Below are 15,873 nucleotides of genomic sequence, written 5' to 3'. Positions count from 1 at the left end.
AACTGTGCACATAGACACATAGTTTTAAACATTTATTTTGAGGGTTGGTTTGAAGGGTGCTCACATCCCAGAACTGGGTACCTCCTTGGAAAGGGACAGCAGTGGGCCTGGCTCCCAGGCTGTCAAGAGTCCCACTGGGGCTGGGCCAGGCCCGTGTATCCCCCGAGACCCAGAGAGGCCCTCCCAGGTTTCCTTGCAGGGGACTTGCCAAGGACCGACTGGCTTCCATCAGCTCAGAGCTGCTCGGGAGGCAGAGGCTGCAGATGAGCTCAGTCTAGGACACCGAGAGCTGTTCCGCTCGGGGTCCAGTGCTGGGACTGGCTGGAGGATGGGGACTGGGGGCAGGGTTGTGAGACAGCTTGGCTGTGCACAGCAGCCCCCTCCTGCCAGGTGCAGACGTCGGATCCCCGCAGGTGCTTCTGTCTGTCCGTGTTGATCTGCACTGAGGAATGATTTAAATCGAGCTAATTCACATGTCTGTCACCTCCTTTCTGACCTTTTGTATGGTAGGACCTTTTGAAATTTACTTTCCTCAGTCTTGATTCTTATCAACGGTAGTCCTCCTGCTTTGCAGTAGAGAGCTCCGAACTTACTCCTTCTGCCCCTGGAGCATCTTGATCTCCTCCCACTGCTGAATGAATAGCTGCCAAAAGTGCTTGTTGTCACACAAGCCCTGTGTTGCCACCGGGAGCTGCCGTGCCAGGGTGCTCGGTGATGGTCCTTCCTTGGAGGGATCCAAGAAACCCTGAGCGGTTGGTTTCCTGCCCCAGAGAACCTAGCCTGGACACTACCCCCATGCGCACCCTCACAGCCCCCTGTGCAGAGCTGTAGTGTCCACGATTGGGTCTGCTCTCCGCATCTCCTGGCCCGTTCCATCTGATGAAGCTCCATTGAGCACTGGCTCCTTGAAGGCCTCTTGCCCATGCTCCATGCATAACCGCCAAGGCACATGGGGCCTCATGTCTGGGGGCGGGGGGAGGCTTTCCCTGCCTGTCTCTATTCGCTCCTTAGGGCCCCTGTGCTGAGGTCGGGGCAGCCTAGTGTACGTTCTGGCACACAGGAGCATCTACCAAGAAATCTTTGGAAATCCTTAGAGAGTAATTGAGTGTTACAGAAAAAAAGTGCATTGGATAAGTTCCCCATCATCTCACCTCCGCGCTCGGATTTTCCTATGCCTATCTAACCTAGTCCTTCTCCTCGATTCTTCCGTAGAATGGTGTGGTACCTGCATACAGCCCTTACGTGGTCTCTCATATACTGTACAGCATCTCTAGATTATAATGCCCAACACAGTGCCAGTGCTGGTTAAGAAATAGTGACAAGGGCTGGGGATATGGCCTAATGGCAAGAGAGCTTGCCTCGTATACATGAGGCCCTGGGTTCGATTCCCCAGCACCACATATACAGAAAACGGCCAGAAGTGGCGCTGTGGCTCAAGTGGCAGAGTGCTAGCCTTGAGCAGAAGGAAGGAGGCCAGGGACAGTGCTCAGGCCCTGAGTCCAAGGCCCAGGACTGACCAAAAAAAAAAAAAAAAAGAAATGGTGACAAGAAAAAGTCTGTATATATCCAGTATAGACTGGCTGCCCTGTGGATCTGGGTGTGGAAGCTACAGATACAGAGGCCAGCTGTCTTTATGAGCTGGAAACTACTTTTTTTTATTCTTCCGAGGTACTGACTTATCTGGTAATCTGCCATTTGTTCTTAGGGAAGAATGATCTGCTTCCGTTAGGTTTGTAGTCTAGGATGTCCTAGCTATTTATTGTCTGCATACTTCATATTTCATTTTATTTTACTGTTTAAAATTACATTTTTACTATCTTTTAAGTAGATGAACAAAGGGGTTACCAGTCAATATATCAGTTTATAAGTACAATACATCTTGATTGGTATCGCCCCTTTCATCTTTCTCCCTCACCCTTCATAACCCATCCCCTTACTTTTTACCTTCTCCCTCACAGGAAACTCTGATAAAATGAAAGCAAATTAAGCCAAGGGATGAATTAGCGTCTCTGCTGTGGGAATGCTTTAGGATAGTCCTGAGCTTCCTGGAAGCCAATGCATGAGGAGAAATGAAATGATTTGAAGAAGTATATCAAGGCCTCAGGAGGTAGAGTCAAAACCACAGAGAGGTTGACGTGCTGCCACGTTGAAGAACCTTTGTTTTGACACTAGAGGCAGGATAGTGACACGAGCACCTGTTCTGAGTCTCTTGTGCTGGCTTTGGGTTTTAGTGTGGGAGGCTCCCCTGGTCACAGATCTGTCTTCCTCCGCTGGCAGCACCTGTTCTGTAACACCCTGTTCTCCTGTAGCTCTACTTGGAGAGCTGGAAGGATTTGTAGCCAGCTGGAATACTAGTAGCTTAAATAAAACACCATGTACATTCCTCTGGTGTCGGAGACGCTCAGTGCGGCAATGCAAGGCTGATGTGCGGCTCTGGAATGTGTGGGGCCACTGCTCTCCACACTGGCCCTTGTGCTCCAGGTCACCTCCTTGCTCCTGCTGCCACCAGGGCTGCAGCCAGGATGCTCAGAGAGGCCATGTGGGGAGTAGCTTCTATCTGGCACTGGACGTTGTTCTCACCTAGTGGCCTCCCAAGATGTCATATGGCTGCCTATTGTGCCTGAGTCACAACTGAGCCACGTCTGGCACCAGTAGGCAGAATGTGGTGTGTTCACTGGGCACATTGTCACCTTGCACCCCTCTGGATTCCATCACTAAGGAGCGAGGGGAGGGATGTGAGGTTGTAGTGAGCTATCAGTACAGCTCGCTCACTCAAGAGTGGACGAGTTACTTGTTCTTCTGGGTCTCTTTTATTGTCTGTGGAGTGGAAACGAGGGTCCTGGTATCCCAGAGTTGAAAAGATTCGGGTGGGGCAGGTGAGGAATAGCACAGAGCCTGGCATGGCTTGGACTAAGGAACAGCTCTTCAGCAGTACCTGATGATGTCATTGCTGCCACTGTCCCCATCAGCCATAGAACATGTGCTGCATAGTCAGACACCTTTCATTGGGAAGGAGGCCAGGAAGTTTTGTATGTGTTGTCTGCTTTGCCTAAAGCAAGGCTGACTAGGGCTATTTCTGCTATGGTCCATTGAGGCCCCACATCCTGGTCTGAGATGTAGCAGCCCACATCTGGGCTCCTGCACCAAGGGGTGGATACTGTGGGACCTGCAGTGACATTGAACAGCTTATGTTTTGGCTGAGGTTCATTTTTAGACATGGGCCGATTTATTCTCTCTCTAGAACTGTATCTAGTCATAGTGGGGTGAAGGCAGCACTAAAGGGTGCTGACCTTGGCCCTAGCTTCATAACCTTTCTCCCCAGGCCTAGTGTGCTGCTCACTACTGGCCAAGAGGTGTCAGGGAACACTGCATGTAGCAGCTCACCGCTTTTCCAAAAGGTTTGTGAATCCAGAGCTGTAATTTGGCTGTGTCCTGTGTATGTGTACACACTAGGGCTTGAATTTAGGCCTCATACTTTTTTTTTTTTTTTTTTTTTGCCAGTCCTAGAGCTTGGAACTCAGGGCCTGAGCACCTGTCCCTGGCTTCTTTTTGCTCAAGGCTAGCACTCTACCTCTTGAGCCACAGCGCCCCTTCTGGCCTTTTCTATATATGTGATGCTGAGAAATCAAACCCAGGGCTTCATGCATGCTAGGTAAGCACTCTACCACTAAGCCACATTCCCAGCCCCAGGCTTTATACTCTTGTTTGGCCTTTTAACTCATGGCCACCACTCTACCACTTGAGCCACACTTCCACTTCCAGGTTTTTGCTGGTTGATAGAAATAAAAATCTCCTGGATGTGGCTGACTGACTTGAGTCCATGATCTTCAGATCTCAGTCTGAGTATGTAGGATTATAGGTGGAAGCCACCTGTGCCTGGCAGCCATGTCTTTCTCATTCTCCTTTATCCATCTCCTTCTCTCCTGGGAACCACAGTGACTCCCATGCTACTGCGACCTTGTGTGGCCACAAGCAGACAGCCCTTTGCAGGTTGCTATGGGGCCTGTGCTTCTTCCTGTTTTCCAGCATAGCTGTCTATCCAAGCCTTGCTCTTTTTGAACTCGTAGAAGGGCTGGAGAGTATACCCTATAAGGAAATCCTGGCTTGTTGATGCCTGGCCCTGCAGCTGTGCCCCAGGAAATCAGCAGTGCTATGGGGCTCAGCTGGTTCCTGGAAGCCACTTGGGGAGGCTCTCAGCAGTCTCATAGGAATGGGGTAGAGGGGCCCTGGCTAGGGCCTTGGATTGGGTATCTGGGGAAACATTTGGGAATCCTGGATCTGTGTGAGAAGGAAGTAGCCTTGGAGTCCAGGGTTTGGGAGATGCGCATGCAGAAATACCAGGTGCTGTTGGGTGTTATTGGGCTGGACCTTCCTGAACTGCCCATGCCAGCACCAATCATGGTGAGATTGTGGCTTACTTGCTAGTGCCAGGTGAGAGGACTTGAGCTTCTCTGGCGGCGTTGGCTTGGTCCTGTGCTTCCCCAGTGAACTAGCTCAGGGTGGTGCAATGGCAAAGCCAGTACGTAGGTCATTACATGGAGAAGCTCAGGGGCTCCACACAAATGTCAGCCCTGTTCTTCCCCCTCGTGGCTGTACAACCTTAGACAGTGGCACACCTTCTCAAGACAAAGTGCCTCGAAGCCCAAGGACCAGGCCCCAGCGTGGGCAGCAGATCCAGGGAGCCCCTCCAGTGGGGCTGCTAGTGACCTGCTTCACTTTCTGAGATAGCACAGACTATGGTAGGACCAGGACCCTGCCGGGGTCCTGCGTTTGTCCACATGATCTTTCTGACCCTTGAGAAAGGGGTCTTAATTTTTTTCCCCTCTAAGCTTCAGAGCCTGAGTGTCTTGTGAAAGAAAACCATGTTTTCTCAGAGCTCAGGGATCCCATGATCAATATTACATACTCTTTGTCAATCATAGAAAGGGATCACACTGGAATGCACCTTAAGCAGACCTGTGATAATCGAGCGAGCCCCTTGGTCCTTGCTGCTATGAGGCGCCTGCTCTGCTGAGTTCTCAGCCTGGTTTTCTTCATGGGTGATAACACCATTAAACCACAGTTCTGTGAGGCTCTTGGTGGAGACTCACCCTGCCCTCTCCTTGCTAGTGTCAGTGGTGGTACAATGCAGGTTTAATATCACAGAGCTGATCTGAGATGATTTCTTTGTGCTACGTAAATATTAGTATTTCTTGTTTTTGAAGTTTGTTAACATAGTATATGCTTCTTGGGAAGGGAGAGGTAATCTAGTCATTATAGGGAATTTGTAGAAAGGGAGCATTGGTTAGCAGTTGTCCCTCTGAGTAGATTTGGGATGTCCTGTTGTCACAAGTGCTCCAGGGATTTCTGTGGTGCTTGGCCTCTCTCCTTGCTCTCTGGGGCTATGGGCCTAGCTGTAGTTCTGCCTGTGGGCATTTGCCCACAGTTGATCCAGCCTAAGCAGGATTGTACGTGCACTGGCTAGAACAACTGCTGCTTTCATTGCTTCTGCTGTCAGCATCCACCCAACCTATGCTGCCAGGCCCTCTGCTTTTCTAAAGGGAGGGCTCCAAGATGACCAAGTCTCTTCTTATTCTATACCTTAGGCTCAGGGAGACAGACATCCAGAAGGCTACCTTAGAAGAGCTAGAGAGAAATGTGACTCTTGCCAGCCTAAGCTGGCATGTCTCACACTTAGCAGTGGAATATCCTTTAAGAGAAGATCAACCCATTCCACTAGAATCTCAGATCATGGTCCTCTTCTCTCCATTCAGATGCCGGGAGCCGCCAAGCCTGGAGAGCACCTGTGGGACTTAGGTGGGACAAAGCTTTATGCATCCTGTGCTTCTGCCATGAAGACCTGGGTAGAACCAGGAAACTAACTGGGCTCTGCCAGCCCTGCCTAACCTGTCACCTTTTGTAAGGGTGCACTTTGTTTTCTATGAAGTGACGGGGGATATCTTGGGTTCCATCTCATTGTGTATGCGTGTGTGTGTGCACGCACGTATGTGTACACACATGCACACACGTGCTGCTACTGGGTCTTGAACGGAAGGTCCTGGCCCTTAGCATATGTGCTCACCGCTGCTGCTCTACCACTTGAGCCACAGCTCCATTTTCACCTTTTTGGGATTAGAGATAAGAGCCTCATGGACTTTTCTTGCCTCCGGTGGCTTCGAGCTGCAATCCTAAAATCTCAGCCTCCGGAGTAGTGAGGATTTCAGGCCTGAGCCACCAGCACCCAGGTCCATTTCACTCTTGACAGTGTCAGTGGACCTCTGGCTCCCTATGCTCTGTCCTGCCCTTTCCTTAGCCTTCCATCCTGATGACATCATGCTCATTATTACTACAGGATTGAGGCAGCAGAGCCCTCCTGTCCTGCGAGTGTTGATCTGGTTTAATCAAGCCCCTTTGATGGTCTCTGAAGGATAGATTTCCAGCTTGCATATCTACCCTCACTGAGCGCAGTACCTTTGTGCCTAGTGGCACGTGCATGTCTGCCTAGGTGTGCACAGTGGATTTGGAGTCAGGTTGACCTGGCTTTGCATCCGCTTCTGACTTTGTCCGGCGTTGTGACCTGGGACCATTCAGTCACTACACTTCAAGCCCTGGACCATTCAGTCACTACACTTCAAGCCCGTCGCCACCTGTTTGCTCATGGTCAGCAGGTGGTGTTTGGGGGGGTGGGGGCCGCTGGAGTCAGAGCAGGTGCTGTGCATCCTGTAGAGGGCTCTGTGCCATGAGCTACTCTCCCAGCCGTGCTGGCTCTGGAGGCTTGGGAAGCAGTCTAACAAGACCCATTTTTAGCCTCACAACATCATGCTCCAAAAATGCTTGCATGCAGTTTATTTAACTTTAAGTGAGGCGAATTCTGAAATGGGTTGTTTACTGTCCAAGTTGAATTTTTAATTTCTCATAAATTCCCCGCAAATTGCTGTAGTACATTTATATTTATTGAATCTGTCAGGGATGTTTATGGCACTGAAGCCTGGGCTCCCCGTGTTTGTGGGCTGTTGCCATGGAGACACTGGGGTCTGAGGCTCAGGAGGAAGAAGCCCTGTAGGCTCTGAGGCAGCACGGAAGGTTCTGGAATAGGCTGTTGGTGTGAAGAAGAGCTGGGGCTGCCACACTACAAACCAGCTTGTCTGGGCTGAGTCGGCATTCTGTTTTAACCTTGCTGATTGGCTCATTCTGCTCCCTGAACTCTTCCTGCTCCCAGTGTGGTCTGGGAACCAGCAACAGGTGCACTGTGGTATCCAGTGAGAAACGTAAACCTCACTTCCACAGGAGCCTTCTGGGCATGGGCAAGTTGGAGAAGCCAGCACCCATCACATCACCAAGGCTTTGTCCCTAACACCATCCTACCCTGTCATCTTTCTGATTCCTCCCCATACCCTTCTGATCTGTTAGTGGTGGGCTTTGCCCTTAAACCCTGCCACGCATGGCTGTTTCCTGCTTTCCATGGCAGACTCTGCCTTGGCTCTCTCCTCTTCTCTGGAACGAACTCAGGATATTTTAGAAGATGCAGCTTCTGCATGACACTGGTGGCTCACGCTTGTAATCTTAGCTACTCAGGAGACTGAGATCTGAGGATCACGGTTCAAAGATAGCCTGGGCAGAAAAATCCCCATGAGACTCTTCTAATACACTATTCAAAAAAGCTGGAAGTGGCGTTGTGGCTTAAGTGGTAGAGAGCTAGTCTTAAGCACAAAGAGGCTCAGGGGACAGCGCCCAGGCCTTGAGTTCAAGCCCTAGGACAAGGAAGGAAGGGAAGGAGGAAGGGAGGGAGGAAGGAAGGAGGAAGGGAGGGAGGAAGGGGAGAGGGAAGGAAGGAAGGAAGGAAGGAAGGAAGGAAGGAAGGAAGGAAGGAAGGAAGGAAGGAAAAAAAAACAAACAAAAACGAAGAAGATGCATCTCCTACAACACCACCTCCGAAGCCCTTCTTGCTTTCCCCAGACCAAGTCACCAGAGCTCCCGTGTAACCTGAGCACTTCACCTGCCCTGGAACTGTTTTTGGCTCAGAGTTGGCACTTAGCATTTATAGAATGAAGAGGTCTGTGTCCCTGTTGCCCAGTTTGCCTTTGGGGTTGTAGGATCTGATTCTAGGTGTGAAGGTACGGCTTCCTTCTTGTGCTTAAGTCTCATCTCTTAGCCAGAGATGTGGGTGGTACAGATGACATGGTAACAGAGACTCGGCCTTTCACTCTCTGGGAGCTTGTTTTCTGTATAGCAGTGCAGCAGATGTTGGTTGAGGACTCTATCAGGCACTGTATAACAGCCTGTGTTCTCTGCCTGTTTACCTGTGTCTGGCTGGTCTCACTCATGTGCATAGCACTCTCCATTTATAGATGAGAGAAACATGGTCAAAACAAGTGCACATGGGCCACTGTCCCCGGCCCATTCACAAAGAATCGAGTAATCTGATGACTACAATGCCAGAGATAGAGAGTGCAGGACTCCTGTGTGAAGGGGGAGTTAGATAAATACATTGTTGCATATGGGCCATAAGTGTGTGTGTGTGTGTGTGTGTACGCGCGCGTGCGTGTGCGTGCCTGTGTGCGCGTGCGCGCGTGCCAATACTAGGACTTGAATTTAGGGCCGTGTGTCTTGCTCAGCTTTTTCACTCAAGGCTGATGCTTTACCACTTAAGCCACACCCCCATTTTTGGCTTTTTGCTGGTTAATTGTCAGTTAGAATCTCTGGGATTTGTCTGTCCCAGCTGGCTTTGAACCTCCATCCTCACTCAGGTCTTTGTTTCTTGCATTGTTAGGAATGTAGGCGTGAGGGGCTGGGGATGTGGCCTAGTGGCAAGAGTGCCTGCCTCATATACATGAGGCCCTGGGTTCGATTCCCCAGCACCACATATACAGAAAATGGCCAGAAGTGGCTCTGTGGCTCAAGTGGCAGAGTGCTAGCCTTGAGCAAAAAGAAGCCAGGGACGGTGCTCAGGCCCTGAGTCCAAGCCCCAGGACTGGCCAAAAAAACAAAAACAAACAAGGAATATAGGCGTGAGTCACTAACACCTAGCAGAAGGTGGTTTTTGTTTGCTTTATTTGTTTATATTGCTTTGTTTTCTATATTTGTTTTTGACAGTCCTGGGGATTGAACCTGGGGCCTTGAAATTGCTAGGAAAATACTTTACCACTGATTTCTGAGAACTGGTCTTGCCACTTACTACCTTTGCCTAGGCAGTATAGATTTTGCCTCCTCCCAAGAACCAGGGATTATAGGCATTAGCCACCAATCCTAGCTTGAGTGCTTTCAAACCCTTGAATACTACTTCTTTCCCACCCCATTTCCCCTTCTCAATCACCTGGATGACTTCTTCCTTCAGGGGTTTCCTTTGCTATAGACCACCTCATGCTGGCTTCTGAGTTTCAGTGTTAGCCCTGGCTCCACCCACCATCTGAAACTCAATCATAGAGGATAATTTTTTTTGTGGGGGGGCGGGGAGGGCAGTCCTGGGGCTTGGGCACTGTTCCTAAGCTTCTTTTGCTCAAGGCTAGTGCTCTACCTCTTGAGCCATAGTGCCACTTCTAGCTTTTTCTGAGTAGCTTTTTGGAGATAAGAGTCTTACAGACTTTTTCTGCACCATGATCCTTAGATCTCAGCCTCCTGACTAACTAGGATTACAGGCATGAGCCACCAGCGCCCGGCTTATCGAAGTCTTAAAAAAAAAATAAAAAGGATTTTGGTAGTATTATGAATTGAACTCACACCCCAAGCTGACAAGCAGGCATGTACTACTTGAACCCCAGCTCTTTGGTTCATGGCAAAATTGATTAGAAGGTTTCTATAGATCTGTATGCACCTTGCCCTGATGTATGCATGGCAATGTCCTCAAAGCCCATAGTTTGCATTAGGGTTGGTTCCCTCTTCGTGTTGTACATTCTGTATGCCTGGACAAATGTATAACATCATGCATGCCTCTAGTTCCATACAGAGCAGGTTTCCTGGCCCTGAGAATATTCTTGCTCAGTCTGTTGTTTTTTTTTATGTACCCTCTAAAAAAGTACTGATAGAGGCTGGGAATGTGGCTTAGTGGTAGAGTGCTTGCCTAGAATGCATGAAGCCCTAGGTTCAATTCCTCAGTACCATATACACACATAAAGCAGGAAGTGGTGCTGTGGCTCAAGCCCCAGGATTGGCAAACAACAACAACAACAACAACAACAAAAAGTGCTGATAGGAGCAGGCTTATACCTGTAGTCCCAGGCTCTTAGGAGGTGGAAGGAAGGAAGATTGTGGTCCAAGGCTTGCCTGGGCAAAAGGCGCATAAGACCCTATTATCTGAAAAACAAACTAAAACAAAAAGGGGGACATGGTTCACATGGTAAAGCACAAGGTCCTAAGTTCAAATCCCAGCACACATCCCCACTCCTGTTCAACAAATAGAAGAACTGATGAGCTAGATCAGATCTCCAGATGGGTCCTGAGCATTGGGCTGCTTGAAGTTCCCTGGAGGTTCTGACTGATATGCGGCTGGTGGGTGGTCACTAGTTGAAGTTTAGAGCACAGTTCTCAGATGTGAGTACATGCCAGAACCTCCATGTTTGCCTTCACACGGGTGGCTGTCCTCTCGGTCTCTGGACCTGTGGGTGTGAAGGGGCTGAAGACTTGCATCTCTGTCCAGTTTCCAGGTGATGTTAATGCCGCTGGTCTGAGCATCCTCGTCTGAGAACCACTGGCTTTAAAGGATGGTGGTGAAGGATTTGGTCACATTCTGATGGCCTCCCCTCAGTATGCGGCCGAAGTGCCTTCCTTCTAAGTCCTCTGTGCGTGTGGGAAATTGTGCTGACCTCTTTCTCAGCTTGCACTGCTGCTCTCAGTCAAGAGACTGAACCAGAGCCGTTTCTTGTATTGCCAGCTCTCTGGCAACCTGGTTTGGAAGGAGGGTGGTGGCAGTGACTATATTAGTGAATGAAGAATGAGTCAGGAAGTCAGGTGGGACTTCCAGCCCAGTGAATCTCTCTCAGGCACCTCTGGCCTCACTAGAAATCCTTTTGGCCCTCCCACCAAGACAAACAACACTTCTAGGTAAGGATAACCCAGACCTGGCCTCCCAGAGTCGAGGAGTTGGTGGTTCTTGTGGGAGAAGCAGGCTGGTGCTCAGCACATGCTGACCTAATGCTTGGCATCTGTCGTGAAAGGCCTTCTTGAGTAGAAGAAGCTCAGCTGGCCGTGCTTGGCCTCCTGGGAGCCCAGTAATAAAAATCAGTGTAAAAATAGTGAACATTGGGGAGTGGCTTATAAAGCACTTGAAAAAAATCCCTCATATAAACCCAAAGCCAGTGTTACGAGCTGTAAGGACAAATTAATTATCCTATTTTTTGGCTGTGGGCATTGACACTCAGGAAGGTTAGTTAGTTCAGTTGCCAAGGTCACAAAGCTGTTGAGTGGCAGAGCTGGGATCTGCACCTGGGGTCTCGTGCTTTCCTGCTCTTAGCCTCTCCCAACATTCTCTCACCAGAGGCAGGCTGCTCCCAAGTTTGTTCTGGCTACAGAAGGTGCTGGAGTGGAATGTGCTAGAATTTTCCATAACAAGTTTCCTGAAGTAGGCAGTGGCTCTTGATGCTTCTCTGCCTAAAGCATAGAAGTGTGCCTCCCAGTGTATCTTCCCCCGCCCCCCCCCCCCCCCCCCGTGACAACAGTAGGGACTGGGGAGCTGTTCAGCCTCCTGATGGAAGACTAGCTCAGGCATTGGCAAGCACAGGGTGGTTTCTAAACTATCGAATTAGGGTTGGTAGAGACAGTACAGTTGCTTTAAGACTCAGCACTGTGAGGCACCCTAGATGTTCCTAGGTGCCTCTTGACTTTTGGGGCAGGGCCACCTACTCATAGTAGGCTGTATTGATCTGTTGCTCCACTACAGATGAATGAATACCTATACACAATGGAATACTACATAACTATTAGAAATGGTAAAATATTGGTTTTCACAGGGAAATGGTCAGAACTTGAACAAATAATGTTGAGCGAGACAAGCCTAGAACACAGAGAACAAATGGGCATGGTCTTCTTAATATATGACTGTTGGGGGTGGGCAGAGGGGGGGGAACAGTAGAGACCAGGTCTGCAAAACAAAAAAACTTACTTTCAAATGGTATTTCCACAGGTTTGGGTCAGCAACCTTACATTATGTATAAGCAAAAACAACTCCAAGAGAAGGACACAGGAGGATTCTATTGTTGACGTTACATTTAAAGTTCTAGGTGAATTTCCTTTGGCATACGCTACATGGTTACTGTATATGATTTTGGTACACTGGGTATTGTATATATGCCTACCTGATCTAGGGAAGGGAAGGAAAAACAAGGGTGTAAGATATCACAAGAAATGTACTCTCACTGCCTTATTATGTAAATGTACCCCTTTTGCACAACACCTTGTCAACAAAATTTAATTAATAATAATAATAAAAAGAACATCGGGTGGGAATATGGCCTAGTGGCAAGAGTGCTTGCCTCCTATACATGAAGCCCTGGGTTTGATTCCTCAGCACCACATATGTAGAAAATGGCCAGAAGTGGCACTGTGGCTCAAGTGGTAAAATGCTAGCCTTGAGCAAAAAGAAGCCAGGGACAGTGCTCAGGCCCTGAGTCCAAGGCCCAAGACGGGCTAAATAAATAAAAGAACATCAGAACATGTGGTCAGAGAGCCTGAGGACTTCTGGCGTGGGGGTGGAGTCCCAAGGTGCCCACTCCCCTGTGCCAATTGTGGGCAGAGTGCTGTCTACACTCCAGGTGCACAGCGATACTGACATGCCGGTCAGTGTGGAGTGCAGTATGGCCATCACTGGTGTTTGGCCTGTTCATCAGCACTGAACATAGAATTGGGCAAAGTTACCACATCCCAGCCCTTAAGTGTAGCCAATCTGAAGGTAGACAGTCTGTCTCAGGTCTACTTGGAATTTCAGCACCTCTGGGCACTTTTATCAGAGTGTACACTTAAATCTCCCGTGCATTATGTCTGGTGGGGGCCATGACTCACTTCCTCACAAGAATTCCTGGGTGTGCCCTTCCTGGTGACCACGAGTTAGGACAGGTCTGCGGTGGGGTCTAGTGACTCTGTCCTCTGAGTGTTTAAGTCTGCCCCACCTGGCCTCGGCTTTCAAGAATTATTCTAGCCAAACTTCCCCACTTGTTAGACCTTCTGATTGGGTGAAGGGATTAGAAGAAGAGCCCAAGAGAGCCACAGCAGGTCTGTGCAGCATGTCTGAGCTGTGCTCGGGACTGCCTTCTCACTGGTGACTTCTGCGTGTGGGCTTTGCTTCTCCCTCTCCTGCCTTGGACAGGACAAGTGGTTAGGCCAGGCACTCTTGGGAAGCTGACTTTGAGGGCCAGTTGCTTATGTCTGTGCTGCAAGATAGCAGGCCCTCTGCACAGGATGGCAGTGGGTGCCTGTTGTAGGGCCAACAGGGGAGGAAGGAGATGTCGTCACCCTCTCCCACACACAGGTGTGGTGGTGATGGGCCATAACAGTGCAAGCCCAGTTGTCTTACAGGCTGGCAGCAGGGTGCAGAGCAGCGTGACCCTGGCCTTGCTTTTAGGCTTGCCTCTAGCCCCGGCAGCCCATCCTCTCTCAACTGTCCACTGGCCTGCCACTCACTTCTATTTAAGGCAGTGAGCGTGCTTCGTCCGGCCTGCTGTCCCAGGAAAGCCATTTCTCACAAGGCCCTTTCTGATCAGGTGAGGCAGGGGGGTGGGCCCTGATTCTTCTAGCAGGAGGGCTTGCCTGCCCCCCTCCTCCCCGCAAGTGTAGGGTATTTTGAAGTACGTGGGCCTGGAGGAACAAGTACTCTGTGGCCTGCCCTCTTCCTTCAAACCTGTTTCTCTCCTATTCTCTTTCCCCTCCCCCATCTCTGGCCTAAACAGCCAGCCCAGGAGCCTAAGCCTTCCACACCTCCTCAGTTGTTTCTAGATCACGAGGCTTCTCTTCCATTCCTAGCCCCTCCATTACAGGAGCTCTGTCCCCTTCACACCCTTCTGGGCCTCTGGCTGGTGCTCTGCCCCTGGGCTCACCTCTGGGCCCGCTCCCCCCTGCAGGGCACTCCGCCTCCCTGCCTTGCCCCCTCCCTGCTGTCCCTGTCTGCAGGTAGAGGTGAGTTCACCAGCAGCTTCTTACCTCACTATTTTTCAACTCTAGCCCCACAAGTCCCTAAACCATGTTGTCCATGTGCTCTGCACACACCTGCCTAGGGAGGCCACAGCCATCCAGCCTTAGACCTGCCAGCAGCTCTCCTTGTCTCCCCTGGGCTGGGGTGGAATTCATTTGCTCCTTCTGCACGTTTCAGCCCTGAGATCCACCTGTCTCCTCACCTGCAGACTCCTGCAGAGAACCTGACGGAAGAAGGCCTGAGAAATGATTTCTGTGCACTTGTTGACCCAAGGCCAATAGAGAAGCAACAGAAGTGTTTTGTTTTTTAAGGCTTTTCAACGGGCTTACAGGCTCTGTTGTATTTTTAAATCTTTTCAGAGTAGCCTTCCCCACACACCTTCCCTCTGGCCTTCCACACAGTTCCTTTGCCTTTGGGCGGCATTAGGACTGGCCTTGCTGGTCACATCCTTTGTCATACACTCTCATTTCAGCCTTCCTTACAGCCTAGGTGTATCTACTCTGTGTACTTCAGACCAGCAAGATGTAAATGGAAAGCATTTCATCTCTTGTGAAAAGATAGCCATTTGGCCATGTCCCCTTTTCCTTGCCTTCCAGATTCCCTGGGGGTTGTATGGAGCTGAGGCGGCTCTCTTGTGAGCATGAAGGCACAGACAGAAGAAGGCAGAAGTTACCCAGACTGAGTTTTTACTGCTAAGTTATTAGCCTGTAGAGGAAGTGCAGCGTAGGGATACCAAGCTGCTGAAATGCCAAAGCAGTTACCCTTCCTCAAGCTGTCTGCCTTTATGATTGAACACTGAAGTAGAACTATGATGAAAACAATGAAATGCTTTTGGATGAGGACTGGCTGTCATTGAGAGACAAAAGTCAGGCGGATGACTACTAGGTTTAGTTCACTGTGCTGTTGTATTACCTTAAAAAACAAATTTTTCCCTAGGTATAAGAAACCTAAAGGCTTTCAGCATGAGTGAAAAAAAAAAAAAACAGAAGGGAAGGTCAGTAAATAATATTTACCAATGGCATACATGACTCAGGTGGTCCAGAGATAGGTCTTTAGACTTAACTGTGTGTCATGGGAAGTATTTCTTCAGGCTCCTGATGAGAGTTGTGTAGGGTTGGCCTTTTTCAAGTCATGAGAAAGTGGTGGCCAGCCTGCCCAACCCTGGCTTCCCAGCCCCTCCCGCAGCTGTGTTGGGAGGTGGGGGGGTCTGACTGGTTTGGTGGGTCACATGCCTGTTGTTTTTGCCTCCCAGGGCCACATAACAAGTTACCAGTGACTGGGTGGCGCCAAACTATAGACCTGGAGGCTAGGAGTTTGAAATCTGGGTGTGGACCTCACCTTGAGCAGCAGCTCAGGGGAGGATCCTTTTTCTGCCTCTTTCCTGGCCTGTGGCACCGGCACTTTGGTCTCTTTCCTGTCTTCAGGGAGATTTTCCGCTTGAAAAGGGCATCTGAGCTTTCTTAGCCATCCTGCATGCTGCTTTGGGTTGGGAGCCTCCCGTACCTAAGGCAGGAAGATGGAGGCCGTAAAGAAGACAGATAGATCTTTAGAGTGGGGTTATAGAAAGGGGAAAGGACATCCTGGGGTACACACAGATTCTGAACCAGACAAGACAAAGCGAAATTGGTCATCCTCATCAACAACTGTCCAGCCTTGAGCAAATCTGAAATAAAATAAAATAAAATGCTGTGTTGGCCAAACTGGTGTCTGTAACTACAGTGGCAGTATTATTAACCTGGGCAAGGCATATGGAAAATACTACAGACTAAGCACACTGG

The 15,873-nt window shown here is 49.7% G+C and overlaps 1 protein-coding gene and 1 pseudogene across 2 annotated transcripts in view; both read left to right on the top strand.

Moving 5' to 3' along the window:
• Itpk1 (inositol-tetrakisphosphate 1-kinase) overlaps positions 1-15,873 on the top strand; it is a 124,873-nt gene that overhangs the window by 38,513 nt on the left and 70,487 nt on the right. The gene's annotated exons all lie outside the window — the stretch shown is intronic.
• The window catches only part of LOC125363580, a 2,890-nt pseudogene continuing 2,628 nt past the window's right edge, over positions 15,612-15,873 (top strand).

Source organism: Perognathus longimembris, chromosome 14 (assembly GCF_023159225.1).
Source record: "Perognathus longimembris pacificus isolate PPM17 chromosome 14, ASM2315922v1, whole genome shotgun sequence".
Classification (NCBI taxonomy): Eukaryota; Metazoa; Chordata; class Mammalia; order Rodentia; family Heteromyidae; genus Perognathus; species Perognathus longimembris.
The sequence above is the reverse complement of the archived record's forward strand: the minus strand, read 5'-3'. Positions and strand labels throughout refer to the sequence as shown.